Source organism: Elephas maximus, chromosome 20, assembly GCF_024166365.1.
Source record: "Elephas maximus indicus isolate mEleMax1 chromosome 20, mEleMax1 primary haplotype, whole genome shotgun sequence".
In the NCBI taxonomy this organism is placed as follows: domain Eukaryota; kingdom Metazoa; phylum Chordata; class Mammalia; order Proboscidea; family Elephantidae; genus Elephas; species Elephas maximus.
In genome coordinates this window covers 75,260,553-75,278,646 of record NC_064838.1, presented here as the reverse complement: position 1 = coordinate 75,278,646, position 18,094 = coordinate 75,260,553, and the positions used below count along the sequence as shown (strand labels likewise).

At 37.4% G+C, this 18,094-nt stretch overlaps 1 pseudogene; it reads left to right on the top strand.

Moving 5' to 3' along the window:
* Positions 1-9,150: 9,150 nt before the first annotated feature.
* On the top strand, positions 9,151-10,078 carry LOC126063938 (olfactory receptor 4C16-like; annotated as a pseudogene).
* Positions 10,079-18,094: the final 8,016 nt, after the last annotated feature.

Genomic DNA, 18,094 nt, shown 5'->3' with positions numbered 1-18,094 from the left:
CTTTTCTTCTAGTCCATGTTAATTTGAAAGATTCACTGAAATCTGTTAGGCATCATAGCGACATACAGGCCTCCACTGTCAAATGGGTGGTGGCTGTGCATGACGTGCATCGGCCAGGAATCAAACCAGTATCTCTCACGTGGAAGGCATGAATTCTACTACTCAATCACAAATGTCTACCCTCACACCTAATAAGATGAATATGGTGAAAAAAAAAAGTGCATTTAAGTTTGACCTTCCTTGCATGAAAAAAGCAGAATAATGTCAGTATAAATAAGTTATCAGCCTTGGAAATGGAAACAAAGAAAGACTCTTAGTAAATTTAATATGATTGCTTACAGTTTATTCCATGCATACAAAGAAATGTTGTTTTTTTTTAACTTTTTTGTCATTGGCCTTAAAAGTTATACAAATATTCAACATCATATATTTGAAGCAATTTTAAAGAATTTAAAATCATATTTGAAAAGCCAAAGGAAAAAGCAAGTTAAGCAACAACAAAGTTCATTTTTACTAGCCGTTGCAAGAATTACCACAGGGAGTGCCAGTGGGATTACGCTCAGCTCCCTCAGTGCCTTTAAATGTTCCTCCTAATACCATCAGCTCAGATTCTCCCAGAGCCCCCAGACCCTGTGAATTTAGGGAAGTGACCCTTGCTGCTCACTGCTGTATAGAATTGAAGAAGGCAAGAGCAAAAGGCTGAGGTGCATCTGATATTTTCCCTGCAGTTTTGTAACATAAATCTCACTCTCATTTTGACTAAACATACTATTTTTTGATATATTTATTTTAAATACAATTTGGAAGCTAGATATCAAGAATGAAGACTTTTTCACTGTCATTTTTTTTGAAAAGCCGTATTTATGATTTTGAGTTAGAAAAGATTTTTTTTTTCCATATGCTGTCATGAGTTCAAAAAGTCAAGAACATCTCTTCAAATATTGGTTGAAATTGATGGATGCCAAGTCTGTGAGTTTCTTCACTTTCTTTCCCTTCCCTTCCTTTTCCTTTTATTCCCTCCTCTTTTCCTTCTTCTTCCTTTTTTTTTTTTTTTTTGAATGCATAAATCCATTTAAAGCCATCTCTTTGAATATCTATAGAATCAGTCTTTAAGAATATATTTTTCCATGAAAGCTCTGAAAATATAGCTGGTCGTTAGTCATTCTTTTATAATCTTTAGATTCTTGCAATTCTGGTCACAGCTTGACATTTTTATTAGTTTATAAGTCAAATTAAAGAGACTTGTTTTAATGGAAAATTGACCGTGGGACATTATCTTAAAATCCTGGCTCGTAATTTAGGGCTGTTTAATCTGGGAGAAGAGATTGAGAGAAATTGTGGAGTGTTTTTTACTCTATTTCAAATAGAATAAGAATAATAGCAATGCTAAAAAAAATAAATATTTGAAAACATTATCAAATGATTGAATAATACAAGCAATAAGCAGAATAAAAAATAGTAAAGGAATGATGGAGATATCAGCTGATAATTTTGATAAATTAATTAATAATTGATTTAGTAGATCACTTGATGACTAAAGATTAGTTCTTAGTGGCTGGAAGAATCCATGAAGACTATACTTCCTCATTTACTGGTAAAGAGGAAGCAGATGCCCATAAAACCAAAATCCAAACCCAATTCTGACTCATGCCATAGAGTGATCATAATACTTTCAACCTACCTACCCACCTATGTGGCTGATTTTGTTGTTGTTAGGTGCCATCCAGTCTTTCTGACTCATAGCCACCCTATGTACACTACCTGGTTCTGCACCACCCTCATAATCATTGCTATGCTTGAGCCCATCGTTGCAGCCGCTGTGTTAAGGGTATTCCTCTTTTTAGCTGACCCTTTACCTCGCCAAACATGATGTCCTTCTCCAGGGAAGTGGCCCTCCTGATAACATTTCCAAAGTATCTCAGAAGAAGTCTTGCCACCCTTGCTTCCAAGGAACATTTTGGCTCTACTTCTTCCATGACAGATTTTTTTCTTTTCTGGCAGTTATGTTATATTTAATATTCTTTGCCAACACCATAATTTATAGGCATTCATTCTTCTTTGGTCTTCCTTATTTATTGTCCAGCTTTCACATGCAGATGAGGCAATTGAAAGTATCGCGGTTGGGTCAGGCACACCTTAATTCTCAAAGTGACATCTTAGCTCTTCAACACTTTAAAGAAGTTTTTTGCAGCAGCTCTGCCTAATGCAATATGTTGTTTGATATATTGACTGCTGCTTCCATGAGGGTTGATTTTGGATCCAAATAAAATGCAACCCTTGACAACTTCAATTTTTTATCCATTTGGCATGATGTTCCTTGTGGGTCTGGTTGTGAAGGTTTTGTTTTCTTGATGTTGAGATGTAATCCACACTGAAGGCTGCAGTCTTTGATCTTCATCAGTAAGTTCTTCCATTCCTCTTCATTTTCAGCAACCAAGGTTGAGTCACTGGCATATCAAAAAACAGGTTGTAAACAAATCTCCAATCCTGATGGTGAATTCTTCTTCATACAGTCCAGCTTCTTGGATTATTTGCTCAGCATACAGATAGAATAAATACAATAAAAAAAATAAAACCCTGATGGATGCCTTATCTGATTTTAAACCGGGCCGTATCCTTTTGTTCCATTTGAATAAGCACCTCTTGTTCTACGTATAGGTTCCACATAAGCACAATTAAGTGTTCTGGAATTCCCGTTCTTTCCAATTTTATCCATGATTTCTTATGATCCACACAGTCGAACGCCTTTGTATAGTCAATAAAACACAGGTAAACATCATTCTGGTATTTTTTGCTCTCAGCCAAGATCTAGGTGACATCAGCAATAATATCCCTCATTCCAACTCCTCTTCTGAATCTGGCTTGAATTACTGGCAGTTCTTTGTCAATATACTGCTGCAACTGTTTTTTAATTATCTTCAGCAAAATTTTAATTGGTTGTGATTGTAATTATACTGTTCCATACTTTCCACATTTTGTCCGACCACTTTCCTTTAGAATGGGCACAAATATGGATATTTTCTAGTCATTTGGTTTGGTAGCTATCTTCCAAATTCCTTGGCATAGACAAGTGAGCACCTTCAGTGCTGCATCCTTTGTTGAAACATTTCAGTTGGCATTCCCTCATTTCCTGGAGCCTTGTTTTCACCAATATCTTCAGTGTGCCCTGGATTTCTTCCTTCAGTACCATCAATTCTGGATCATATGCTACCTCCTAAAATGGTTGAACATGGACCAATTAGTTTTGGTACTGACTCTGTGTATTCCTTCCATCCTCTGGTGCTGCTTCCTTGGCGACATTAAATATTTTGCCCATAGAATCCTTCAGAATTGCAACTGGAGGCTTGAATTTTTTCTTCACTTCTTACAGTAGGAGAAATGCAGAGTGTTCCTGTTTTTTTGTTTTCTAACTTCAGTTCTTTTCACATTTCATTGTAATTCCTTATTTTTTCTAGTTGCCTTTTGAAATTTCCCATCCAGCTCTTTTGCTTCATCATTTCTTCCTTTTGCTTTAGTTACCCTATGTTCAAGAGCAACTTTCAGAGTTTCTGCTGACATCCATTTTGGTCTTTTCTTTCATTTCTGTCTTTTAAATGAACTTTTGCTTTCTTCATGTGTGGTGTGGTTGATGTCATTCCACTGTACCTCTGGCCTTTGGTTGTTAGTGTTCCTTGCATCAAGTCTATCCTTAAGATGGTCTCCAAATTCAGGTGGGTTTCACTCAAGGTCAAATTTTGCTCTTTATGGACTTGTTTTAATTTTCTTCAGCTTCAACTTCCACTTTCTTATCAGCACTTGATAGTCTGTTCAGCAGTTGACTACTGGACTTGTTCTGACTGACGAAATTGAGCTTTTCCATCACCTTTCCACAGTAGTAATCTATGTGGTAGATATTATTTTATCACTGTTTTACAAATCAGAAACCAAGACTCAGAGAGTTATGTAACTTGCCTAAGGTCACTCAATAGTTAAGTGGTGGACCATTTATATAAACTCCTTTTGTCTGCCTCAAGTGCTTTTACCCACTATGAAAATCTGCCTCCCTGGTGGATACAGTTGTCAGTTATATTTTTGGTGTTGAATATTAATCTTTTTTCCTAAGAAAACATTTCTATGAGGCTAAGTAAACCAAGATGTTCCTGAAAATCAGGTGGTATGGGGATTTTTTTTATTTGTTTATTTTTTTAGAGGGCATAATGAAGCAGAGTAAGTCTTAATGTTCTGAATATCTCTTTCAGGATGCTGTCCATTGCAAATTTTCTTCATGAATTTGTTGCATTGGAAATAACAATTTCAGACAATCAGATACGTTAAATATGCTGATGTTTGTAGTTAATACTTAGACATTGGAAGAAGTTAACATTTTCTGTAGCATAACTTGATATTCAGCATCCTCTCCGATCTCTTACACATTTACTGTTTCCTTCCATTAAAACTGTAATGAGCCAGTGTTCAGCAAATCAAGGAGTCGTGAGAAAGAATAAATTGTAAATTGGAATCTTCATTGATAACAGTTGTTAAATTTAAGAGATCATTTGGAAATTTATTCATACCCTATCAAGATTTCAAAAGTATAACTAGGCATATACTTGTTAATGTTGATACTAAAAGCAAATCCAGACAAAAGTATAAAAAGAGATGTAGCTATTGATATAAATACATATACATATATTTTTTTTTTCCAATTTCTTTATCTGAAAAACCTCCTTGTAGCAGAATAGGGGACAGAAATGTATCTGGCCAGTTGTGTTTACATTTTATATGCACCTGGGATTTAAATAATGAAAATTCGTGGAATATAATGGTTAGGGAATAACATCTATTTACTAAATAAATAGAGGAAACAATAAGGAAATGAAGAAAGAACAAGTTATGTAAATGTTCACTGAATACTACTACTGGATTGTGGTTTCTGTTTTATTTTGTGTAAATTCATTCAGCACATAATGCATTCTCCTTAAACCATATTCAAATAATGAATTTTCATTTAATTAACTTTGATTACAAAAGTAATATAGTATAATCCCCTAATAGAAAAATCAACCTATTTATAACATTAAAATTCCCTTTGGTCATCACTTCTTTTCTTCCCCAGAGGTAAGGATTTCCTTCCATATCTTTTCCAATGTATTTATTAGGATACGGGTACTCAAAGAAAATCTATAGCATTCTATATAGGCTTTTTTTTTTTTTTACATACAGCTTATCATACTATGATTACTTTTGTGCATTTAATTAATTTTTAATCTCAAATATTTCTCAGTGATTTATCCACATTAGATGCTTATATAGATCCAATATTTAAACTTCTGCCTAATTTTCAATTAAAAAAAATAAGGACATATTTCATGTTATCTATATGCTATTATCTTTAGGCATTTAGATCATTTCCAGTTATCCCAATTTTTTGTATATGTTTTTGAATGACTGCTGAGGGTATTTCACTGGATCACATGCTGATTCCCTAAATCATCATCCAAATTTGATATGATTTGGGTTTTCCAAAACTTATGAGTATTTCATTGTTGTTTAATTGGTATTTCCCTGATTTTAATTAGGTTGAGTAGTTTTATATATGCTCCTTTATCAGTTAAAATGTTCTTTCTGTGTATTGCTTACTCAAATGTTTTGCTCTCTTGTAAAATTGTGTGGCTGTATTTATTGATGGCATTGTATGCTGTCAAGTTGATTCTGTCTCACAGCAATTTTTGGTAACAGAGTAGACCTGCCCTCACAGAGTTCCCAAGGCTGAAAAGTTTATGGGAACCAATTGCCAGGTCTTTTCTCCTGCAGAGCTGCTGGGTGGTTTTGAACCACGGATCTTATGTTAGCAGCCAAGTACTTAACCACGGCTCTACAGGGCTTCTTAAAATTGGGTTGCTAATCTATCTGTTCAGCAATGATATACCTAGTTCCACATCCTCTTCTGAAACCAGCCTGAGTTTCTGGCAGTTCCCTGTTGATACACTGCTGCAGCTGTATTTGAATGATCTTCAGAAACATTTTGGTTGCATACGATATTAATGTTATTGTTCTATAATTTCCACATTTGGTTGGGCCACCTTTCTTGGGAATAGGCATAAATATGGATCTCTTCCAGTCAGTTGGCCAGGAAGCTGTCTTCCATATGTCTTGGCATTGACGAGTGAGCACCTCCAGTGCTGCATTTGTTTGTTGAAACATCTCAATTGTTATTCCATCAATTCCTAGAGCCTTGTTTTTTACCAATGCCTTCAGAGTAGCTCAGAATTCTTCCTTCAATACCATAAGTTCCTGATCATATGACACCTCTTGAAATGGTTGAACACTGACTAATTCTTTTTGGTATAATGACTCTGTGTATTCCTTCTATCTTCTTTTGATGCTTCCTGCATCGTTTAATATTTTCCTCATAGATACCAGGAATATCATTGCTGATGTCAGATGGATCCTGGCTGAAAGCAGAGAATAACAGAAGGATGTTTACCTGTGTTTTATTGACTATGCAAAGGCATTTATCTGTGTGGATCATAACAAATTACAATAACATTGCGAAAAATGGGAATTTCAGAACACTTAATTGTGCTCATGAGGAACATTTACATAGATCAAGAGGCAGTTGTTCGGACAGAATAAGGGGATACTAATTGGTTTAAATTCAGCAAAGGTGTGCATCACAGTTGTATTCTTTCACCATACCTATTCAATCTGCATGCTGAGCAAATAATACGAGAAGCTGGACTAGATGAAGAAGAATGGGGCATCAGGATTGGAGGAAGACTCATTAACAACCTGCGTTATGCAGATGACACAACCTTGCTTGCTGAAAGCTAAGAGGACTTGAAGCACTTACTAGTGAAGATCAAAAACCACAGCCTTCAATGCGGATTGCACCTCAACATAAAGAAAACAAAAATCCTCACAACTGGACCAATGAGCAACCTCACAATAAACACAGAATAGTTTGACCTTGTGAAGGATTTAATTTTACTTGGATCCACATTCAACAGCCATGGAACCAGCAGTCAAGGAATCAAAAGAAGCATTGGATTGGGTAAATCTGCAGCAAAGGACCTCTTTAAAGTGTTGAAGGGCAAAGATGTCACCTTGAAGACTAAGGTGTGCCTGACCCAAGCCGTGGTATTTTCAATCATATCGTATGTATGTGAAAGCTGGACAATGAATAAGAAGACTGAAGAAGAATTGAAGCCTTTGAATTGTGGTGTTGGCGAAGAACATTGAGTATACCATGGACTGCCAAAAGAACGAACAAATCTGTCTTAGATGAAGTACAACCAGAATGCTTCTTAGAAGCAAGGATGGCAAGACTGTGTCTTACCTACTTTGGACATGTTGTCAGGAGGGATCAGTCCCTGGAGAAGGACATCATGCTTGGCAGAGTACAGGGTCAGTAGAAAAGAGGAAGACTGTCAACAAGGTGGATTGACACAGTGGCTGCAACAATGAGCTCAAGCATAACAAGGATTGTAAGGATGGCTCGGACCGGGGAGTATTTCGTTCTGTAGTACATGGGGTCACCATGAGTCGGAAACAACTTCACGTCACCTAACAACAAGAACAATAACAATCTTTATGTTACTATTTGTAGAAGGTATATGTATTTAATCCCATCGTACCACTTTTTAAAAATCTTTACTCGTATTGAGTTTTGTTTTACAGAAGTTTTAATGTATTACAGTTATTCTTTTTTAATTTTCTACCCTAAAACAACAACGGTTATTTTTCCAATATTATTTTCTAGTTTGGCTTGATACACTTGTATCTTTCAACCATCTGGAATATATAGTTTTTTGAACTGTGAGGTAGTTTTTTTGTTTTTTTTTTTTTAGATGGAGATTCAAACTCCTAACATCAGTTACTGAAAAGTCCATTATTCCACATTAATATGAAATGTCAACTTAAACAGGGAATAAATGTGCATATATTTATGCTTGTATTTATTGACTGTCTAATCCTATACCATCTACCTGGTGTGCCTGGTGACAATTCCCACTCCTACTGCCCCAAATCTAAAATGTTTAAGCAAAAAATCTGAATTGTAAAGTGTGAACTATCAAGCAATCATCTTCCCCTTGTAATTTGGAAGTGTAACCTTAGGGACTTCAAGTCATCTAAGAAGTGCTTTTCAGCTTTTCAGAAATAGGAAGAAGAAAAATAGAAAACAGAAAATTTGAGATACCTTATTCCAAACTCCCCACCATTGAGTCAATTCTGACTCATAGCGCCTCATAGAATTTCCAAGTTTGTAAGCCTTTATGGAAGCAGACTGCCACATCTTTCCCCCATGGAGTAGCTGCTTGGTTTGAACCAATAACCTTTTGGTTAGCAGTGGAGTGCTTTAACCATGTACCACCAGGGCACCTAGTCTCTTATTACAAATTATCAAAGAATATGCATTTATGCTTATTAACATATGTCAAATACTGAATATTATTAAGGTGCTTGAAGGTAAAAGTAGATTATTTAGAGGCTAATAAGTGTTTACATGTTCTCTATGAGTCGGAATCGACTCCACCACAATGGTCTAAATAAGTGTTTCTTGCTCCCTTTTTCAAGCTGGAATATCTGGAAGCAAGAGTGTTCAGTAAATAAATGGGTCGTATATTTGTTGGTCCTAGGAGGTGTAAATGGCCTGTGTTCAAGGGTCATAATTCAAACACACTCACCATCACCACAGAAGAAAGTCCTGGTGATCAGTTTCTATAAAAATCACATCCAACAAAGCCCTGTGGAGCAGCTCTATTCTGTAACACAAGGGATTTCCGTGAGTTAGAATCAACTTGGTGGCAATGGGCTTGTTTGTTTTTGGTTTGCTATATACTTAAACCTAATATACATTTATACAAGTATGCATTAAAACCGATATGTATTTCATATATACATACATATGTACAAACAAGACATTATGAAGAAGTCATTAAAAATTGAGGGACAAAGGTGAAGCAACTCATTAAGAAACAACAGCTAGAATGTCTATGATGAGGAATATTTATTTTTGCTCAAAATATCCCATAACATCATATAGCACCACAAATTAATTTTCTTAAAATATTTCACACTGTTGCATAGCACCATAAATTCATTCCTGTATTTTTTACTTTTTTCAGATGAACCATTTCACACTTGTGCCTTCTCCTCATTCATGAAATCATGCTGCTGAATAATAATGTGACTGAGTTCATTCTGCTTGGGTTGACACAAGATCCTGTTGAAAAGAAAATACTGTTTGTCTTTTTCTTGCTTTTCTACTTAGGGACATTGTTGGGTAACTCGTTGATTATCGTTACCATCAAGACCAGCCGGGCACTTGGGAGTCCAATGTACTTCTTTCTTTTCTACTTATCCTTATCTGATACCTGCTTCTCTACTTCCATAGCCCCTAGAATGATTGTGGGTGCCCTTCTGAAGAATAGTACTATCTCTTTCAGTGAGTGTGTGATCCAAGTCTTTTCATTACATTTTTTTGGCTGCCTGGGGATCTTCATCCTTATTCTGATGGCTGTTGACCGCTATGTGGCCATCTGTAAGCCCCTGCATGACCATAATGAGCCGACGGGTCTGCAGTGTGTTGGTAGCTATAGCCTGGGTAGGGTCATGTGTGCATTCTTCAGTTCAGATTTTTCTGACTTTGAGTTTACCTTTCTGTGGTTCCAATGTGATTGATCATTATTTATGTGACTTACAGCCCTTGTTGAAACTTGCCTGTACAGACACCTATGTGACCAACCTGCTACTCGTGTCCAGTAGTGGGGCCATTTGCACAGTGAGTTTTGTCATGCTGATATTCTCCTATGTTACCATCTTGTATTCTCTGAGAAACCACAGTGCTGAAGGGAGGAAAAAAGCCCTCACCATCTGTATCTCCCATATCATTGTAGTCATCTTGTTCTTTGTTCCTTGTATATTTATATACACGCGCCCCACAACCACCTTCCCCATGGATAAAATGATAACTGTGTTTTATACAATTGGAACACCTTTACTTAACCCTCTGATTTATACACTGAGAAATGCTGAGGTGAAAAATGCCATGAGGAAGCTATGGAGGAAGAAACTGATCTCAGATGACCAAAGATGAATGGAAGTTTCAAATCCTTTTTCAAAATTTTGATTGACCTGGGAGAATTCAAAAGAGAATATTACCTTCTTATTGTGTATTTAATGGAATCCTATTTGGGGCAATGTCATCTAATTTTTTCAAGAAAATAGACAATACGAAAACATATGCTGGTTAAGGTTGAGTCAATTTCATGTAGAGAAAGAAAAACACAAGGTACAAACAGGTATGAAAGGCCCTTGGTCGTAGGTTTTTCACTACTTATCTCTGCCTCTTCTGGATCCTCAGAATGACTTGTGGTTTTGATCTGGCATTTTCTTTCTCCTTTTTCATGCTGTTTTCAGGTGTGGCTGGACTATTCAGATACGGCTTACAGTTCTAACCCATCCAGGAAAGCTAAGAAAGTAATGCCTGGAGAATCTAGTTCCATAAAGATTATAGCAAAAAATCCTATGGAACAGTTCTCTGTAACACTTGGAGTTGCCATGAGTCAGAATCAACTCAATGGCAAAGGATTTTTTGTTTATTTGATGTTTTTTTGTTTTGTTTTTATTGCTATTATAGTTCACATTTAATTTGCTTATGTCCCAAGCCTAGTAGATTTTCTCGTTTCAAAATGGAATAGATAAGCCACAGGAGAATTTTCGGGCTTTGAAACAGAAATATATACGTCACTGATAGAAAAATTTAGTGAGTTTTCAATATAATCCAGAGAAGAGGATAACTTGAGTAGAGAGGATTGAAACTATTATATGAAAGGTATGTTTCTGCAGTGGAGGTAGAAGCCAACTTTTGTCACTGTCCATCTAGCACCAGAATCTCCAATTATATGATCATTAAAAAGCTAACTTCAATTTAATTTCTTATTTGTATTTTTATCAATAAAGAAAATTTAAATAAGTATTTGTGTTTGAATCTTCTGTTTCTATTTTTTTGTACCAAGGTGTATTACATCTGTTAAATTTGTACCGATTTTATTGTATCAAGAGCTTTAGCATTTCTTTATCTTGAGAAAATGACCATCTACTTTTCTGTGTGGATGTGGAAGCTGTGGATTCTACCATGAACTACAATGACAAATACACATCACTATTTTTTTTTTTTGATTACATGAATTTCAAGGTGAATTCCACCACAGGTAGTTTACTACTGATTATAGAAGCTATAGTTCTTATGCTACTGAAAAATTGGCATAGTAGTAGATTCCGGTTGTCAGGTTTTAGCTGGTGTTTTCTTCTATTTCAAGGTAAGGAAAAGATTAAAAAAGGAGTGTGTATTGGATCCAGATTAGAACCCCACCCAGAAACGCTACATCTATTATGTCTCCAGGACATGCACTCAATATAGAGCCCCTGCTACCAATGTCACCATATCTGCTCCAGGGAGAGATTGTGCTCTAGATTAGGGAAAGGATTTGACAAAAAAAAAAAAAAAAAAAGTGGCAAAACTACAAAGAAGACTGCAGGTGCAGCTTAAACGAACTTCCTTTGTTGAAATCAGTGTCCTGATAGTGACAGAATGAAATTCTGAGAGCCAAAATATGGCAATCTTTATGGGGAATGGTGAAGACCATGAACTCCAAAATTATTTCAAATACTCTGGGTTAACTCTCCCACGTGAGGGTAGACCAGTCTTCCTTGGCTTGATCCCATGCAATCATCTCACATGAAGCAGTTGTCTTGCGATGGTATTTGTTCTCATCCAGCGCTTTGTCCTATATCCCTTACCCAGAAACCAGTGCCTTATTACTTCCAAATAACTAACCAGAGACAATTGTCAGGTGAGCCAAGGCAGGAAAGTACAATCCTCACTCTTTTAGAAATGATTTACATGCAGGAATTGCAGTACCTAGCTAATATGTACGGTGAGAAACGGGGAAACACTTTACTATGGGAGTTAATCTTGAAGGTGTTAACATAGGAGGACAGAACATAAGTCCGGAGATGGAAAAGTTTTTGACATGAGGACACTTAACATTGACTTACAATTTGATGTCCTGGCAAGGGGACCCAGAGCTGGATCCTTAAAGTGTATGCTTTAAGGTGTTGTATCAGTTTTCTAGTGTTGCTCTAACAAATTACCATAAATGTAATGGTTTAAAAGTTCTCTGGGTTGGAAGTCTGACATAGTTCTCACTGGGCTAAAATCAAGGTGTCAGTATGGTTGTGTTTCTTTTAGAGGCTCCAGGCTTTTCCAGATTCTAGAGGTCACCTATGTATCCTGTCTCATGATCCCCTTCATGAATCTTCAAAGTCAACCACATTGCATATCTTTGAAAATCTTCCATTACCACATCTTCCTCTTTCTCTTCTGCCTCTCTCTTCTGACTTTAAGGATGCTTGTAATTACGTTGATCTTATCTGGATAATGCAGGATAATCTTCCTGTTTTAAAGTTAGATAACTAGCAACTTTAATTTGGTCTGTGACCTTAAGTATAAAAAACTTACTGGAAATGAAAAATTCTTCATATATAGATTGAAATGATAAATACTTCAGATATAGATTGTGCCTTCTGTCTTCACAGTGCCTCCAACCACACAACGTTTGAGGGTTCACAGACTAGGTCATACACTGACATGATATCCCACAAACATCGCCTAGGACATAATAATTATTCATGAGCAAAAGAAGTGTGAGATTGTTCTCATGATCTCCAATTTTATTGATCTTACCATGTATTCCATCAATCCTAACCAGCCAACCTGATAGCAGAAAATAGAGATAGATAGTTGCTGTGAGTTTACTCCACTCATGTAGATTTTATGTACAGCAGAACAAAATATTGCTTGGTCCTGAATCATCTTCGCGATCACTGGCATGTTGGAGTCCATTGTTGTGGCTATTGTGCCAATCCATTTCACTGAGGGTCTTCTGCATCCTTGCTTCTTCCTAATCTGAGTCTAGAAGCTCTGCCGAAACTTTAGCCCCATGCACAGAAATGTGTTTCCTGATTATAAGGGAAATGTTGTTGTTGTTAGGTGCCATTGAGTCAGTTCCTACTCATAGCGACCCTATGACTACAGAATGAAACACTGCCCTGTCCTGAGCCATCCTTACAATCGTTGTTATGCCTGAGCCCATTGTTGCAGCCAGTATGTCAATCCACCTTGTTAAGGGTCTTCCTCTTTTCCACTGACCCTGTACTCTGCCAAGCATGATGTTCTTCTCCAGGGACTGATCCCTCCTGACAACATGTCCAATATAGGTAAGATGCAGTCTTGCAGTCCTTGCTTCTAAGAAGCTTTCTGGTTGTACTTCATCTAAGACAGATTTGTTCGTTCTTTTGGCAGTCCGTGGTATATTCAACATTCTTCGTTAACACCACAATTCAAAGGCGTCAATTCTTCTTCGGTCTTCCTTATTCATTGTCCAGCTTTCACATGCATATGATGCGATTGCAAATACCATGGCTTGGGTCAGGTGCATCTTAGTCTTCAAGATGACATCTTTGCTCTTCAACACTTTGAAGAGGTCCTTTGCATCAGATTTACCCAATGCAATGCGTCTTTTGATTCCTCGACTGCTGGTTCCATGGCGGTTGATTGTGGATCCAAGTAAAATGAAATCTTTGACAATGCCAGTCTTTTATGCCTTTATCATGATGTTGCTCTTTGGTCCAGTTGTGAGGATTTTTGGGTTTTTTTTTGTGTGTGTGTTGAGGTGCAACCTGTACTGAAGGCTGTGGTCTTTGAGCTTCACTAGTAAGTGCTTCAAGTCCTCTTCACTTTCAGCAAGCCAGGTTGTGTCATCTACCTAACGCAGGTTGTTAATGAGTCTTCCTCCAATCCTGATGCCCCATTCTTCTTCATACAATCCAACTTCTTGTATTATTTGTTTAGCATACAGATTGAATAGGTATGGTGAAAGAACACAACCCTGACGCACACCTTTCCTAACTTTAAACCAATCAGTATCCCCTTGTACTGTCCAAACAACTGCCTCTTGATCTAGGTATAGGTTCCTCATGAGCATAATTAAGTGTTCTGGAATTCCTATTCTTCACAATGTTCTCCATAAATTTTGTTATTATCCACACAGACAAATGCCTTTGCATAGTCAATAAAACACTGGTAAGCGTCCTTCTGGTATTCTCTGCTTTCAGCCAGGATCCATCTGACATTAGCAATGATATCCCTGGTTCCACGTCCTCTTCTGAAACTGGCCTGAATTTCTGGCAGTTATCTGTTGATATACTGCTGCAGCCATTTTTGAATGATCTTCAGCAACATTTTGCTTGCATGTGATATTATTGATATTGTTCTATAATTTCCACATTCGGTTGGATCACCTTTCTTGGGAATAGGCAAAAATATGGATCTCTTCCAGTCAGGTGGCCAGGAAGCTGTCTTCCATATTTCTTGGCATAGATGAGTGAGTACCTCCAGTGCTGCATCTGTTTGTTGAAACATCTCAATTGATATTCCATCAATTCCTGGAGCCCTGTTTTTTGTCAATGCCTTCAGAGCAGCTCAGACTTCTTCCTTCAGTACTATTGGTTCCTGATCATATGCTTCCTCTTGAAATGGTTGAACACCGACTAATTCTTTTTGGTATAATGACTCTGTGTATTCCTTCCATCTTCTTTTGATGCTTCCTGCGTCATTTAATATTTTCCCCAAAGAATCCTTCACTATCGCAACTTGAGGCTTGAATTTCTTCTTCAGTTCTTTCAGCTTGAGAAATGCCAAGCGTGTTCTTCCCTGTTGGTTTTCCAAACGATAAAGATCACAGAAGAAAAAAATAGGGACACTAGTGACCGAAGACCAGATGAGTTGTGGAAAGACATCAAGGACATCATCCACGAAGAAAGCAAGATGCCATTGAAAAGACAGGAAAGAAAGAAAAGACCAAGATGGATGTCAGAGGAGACTCTGAAACTTGCTCTCAAACTTCGAGCAGCTAAAGCAAAAGGAAGAATTGATGAAGTAAAAGAACTGAACAGAAGATTTCAAAGGGTGGCAAGAGAAAGTAAAGTATTATAATGACATGTGCAAAGAGCTGGAGACAGAAAACCAAAAGGGAAGAACACGATCGGCGTTTCTCAAGCTGGAAACACTGAAGAAAAAATTCAAGCCTCGAGTTGCGATGGTGAAGGATTCTTTGGGGAAAATATTAAACGACGCAGGAAGCATCAAAAGAAGATGGAAGGAATACACAGAGTCATTATGCCAAAAAGAATTAGTCGGTGTTCAACCATTTCAAGAGGAAGCATATTATCAGGAACCAATAGTACTGAAGGAAGAAGTCTAAGCTGGTCTGAAGGCATTGGCAAAAAACAGGGCTCCAAGAATTGATGGAATATCAATTGAGATGTTTATCGTTTTAGACTTTATGTTTATGTCTTTGATCTGTTTTGAGTTAGTTGTGCATGGTGTGAGGTATGATCTTGTTTCATTTTTTTGCAGATGGGTATCCAGTCACGCAAGCACCATTTGTTAAAGAGACTGTCTGTTCCCCAATTAAATGACTTTGGGCCTTTGTCAAATGTCAGCTGGTCATATGTGGATAGATTTATGCCTGGATTCTCAATTCTATTCCATTGGTCTATGTGTCTGTTGTTGTACCAGTACCAGGCTGTTTTGACTCCTATGGCTGTATAATAGGTTCTAAAATCAGGTAGAGTGAGGCCTCCCACTGTGTTTTTCTTCTATTTTTTTTTTTTTCTGCTCTTTTTTTTATATAATTTTTGTTGGGCTTTAAATGAAAGTTTACAAATCAAGTCAGTCTCTCACATAAAAACTTATATATACCTTGCTACGTACTCCCAATTACACTCCCCCCAATGAGACAGCCTGCTCCCTCCTTCCACTCTCTCTTTTCCTGTCCATTTTGTCAGCTTCTAAGCCCCTCTACCCCACCATCTCCCCTCCAGGCAGGAGGTCCCAACATAATCTCCAGTGTCCACCAGATCCAAGTAGCTCACTCCTCACCAGCATCCCTCTACTAACCATTGTCCAGTCCAATCCATGTCTGATGAGCTGGCTTCTGGAATGGTTCTTGTCCTGGGCCAACAGAAAGTCTGGGGGCCAAGACCAACGGAGTCCTTCTAGTCTCAGTCAAAACTTTAAGTCTGGTCTTTTTATGAGAATTTGAGGTCTATATCCCACTGTTTCCCTGCTCCCTCAGTGATACTCTGCTGTGTTCCCTGTTAGGGCAGTCATGGGTTGTGGCCAGGCACCATCTAGACCTTCTGGTCTCAGGATAATATAGTCTCTGGTTCATGTAGCATTTTCTGTGTCTTGGGCTCTTTATTACCTTGTGTCCTTGGTGTTCTTCATTCTTCTTTGATCCAGGTGGGTTGAGACTCACTGATGCATCTTAGATGGCTGCTTGCTAGCATTTAAGACCCCAGACGCTGCTCTTTAAAGTGGGATGCAGAATTTTTTCTTAATAGATTTTATTATGCCAATTGACTTAGATGTCCCCTGAAACCATGGTCCCCAAACACCTGCCCCTGCTTCATTAACCTTAGAAGCATTCAGTTTATTCAGGAAACTTCTTTGCTTTTGGTTTAGTCCAGTTTTGCTGACCTCCCCTGTATTGAGTGTTGTCCTTCCTTTCACCTAAAGTGGTTCTTGTCTACTATCTAATCAGTAAATAAACCTCTCCTACCCTCCCTCCCACCCTCCTCTGGTAACCACAAAAGAATGTTTTCTTCTCAGTTTAAACTATTTCTCAAGATCTTATAATAGTGGTCTTATACAATATTTGTCCTTTTGCATCTGACTAATTTCCCTCAGCGTAATGCCTTCCAGGTTCCTCCATTCCTCCACATGATGAAATGTTTCACAGATTCATCTCTGTTCTTTATTGATGCGTAGTATTCCATTGTGTGAATATACCATAATTTATTTATCCATTCATCCGTTGATGGGCACCTTGGTTGCTTCCATCTTTTTGCTATTGTAAACAGTGCTGCAATAAACATGGGTGTGCATATATCTGTTCGTGTAAGGGCTCTTATCTCTAGGATATATTCCAAGGGGTGGGATTGCTAGATAGTATGCTAGTTCTATTTCTAGCTTTTTTAAGGAAGTGCCAACTCGATTTCCAAAGTGGTAGTGCCATTTTACATTCCCACCAGTAGTGTATAAGTGTTCCAATCTCTCCTCAGCCTCTCCAACATTTATTATTTTGTGTTTTTTGGATTAATGCCAGCTTTGTTGGAGTGAGATGGAATCTTATTTTAGTTCTGATTTTTATTTCTCTAATGGCTAATGATAGAGAGCATTTCCTCATGTATCTGTTAGCCGCCTGAATGTCTTCTTCAGTGAAGTGCGTGTTCATATCCTTTGCCCATTTTTTCTTTGAGTTGTTTGTCTTTTTGTGGTTGAGTTTTAGCAGAATCATGCAGATTTTGGAGATCAGGTGCTGGTCGGAGATACAGTAGTTGAAAATTTTTCCCAGTCTGTAGGTGGTCTTTTTACTCTTTTGGTGAAGTCTTTAGATGAGGATAGATGTTTGACTTTTATTAGCTCCCAGTTTTCTGGTTTCTCTTCGTCATTTTTGGTAATGTTTTGTATTCTGTTTATGCCTTGAATTAGGGCTCCTAATGTTGTCCTTATTTTTTCTTCCATGATCTTTATCATTTTAGACTTTATGTTTAGGTCTTTGATGCATTTGGAGTTAGTTTTTGTGCATGGTGGTATGGGTCTTGTTTCATTTTTTTGCAGGTGGATATCCAGTTATGCCAGTGCCGTTTGTGAAAAAGACTATCTTTTCACCAGTTAACTGACACTGGGCCTTTGTCAAATATCAGCTGCTCATATGTGGATGGATTTATGCCTGGATTCTCAATTCTATTCCATTGGTCTATGTGTCTGTTTTTGTACCAGTACCAGGCTGTTTTAACTACTATGGCAGTATAATAGTTTCAAAAATCAGGAAGAGTAAGGCCTCCTACTTTGTTCTTCTTTTTCAGTAATGCTTTACTTTTTTTTTTTTTTTTACTTAATCAGGGCTTTTTTCCCTTTCATATGAAGTTGGTGATTTGTTTCTCCAGCTCATTAAAAAATGTCTTTGGAATTTGATCAGAA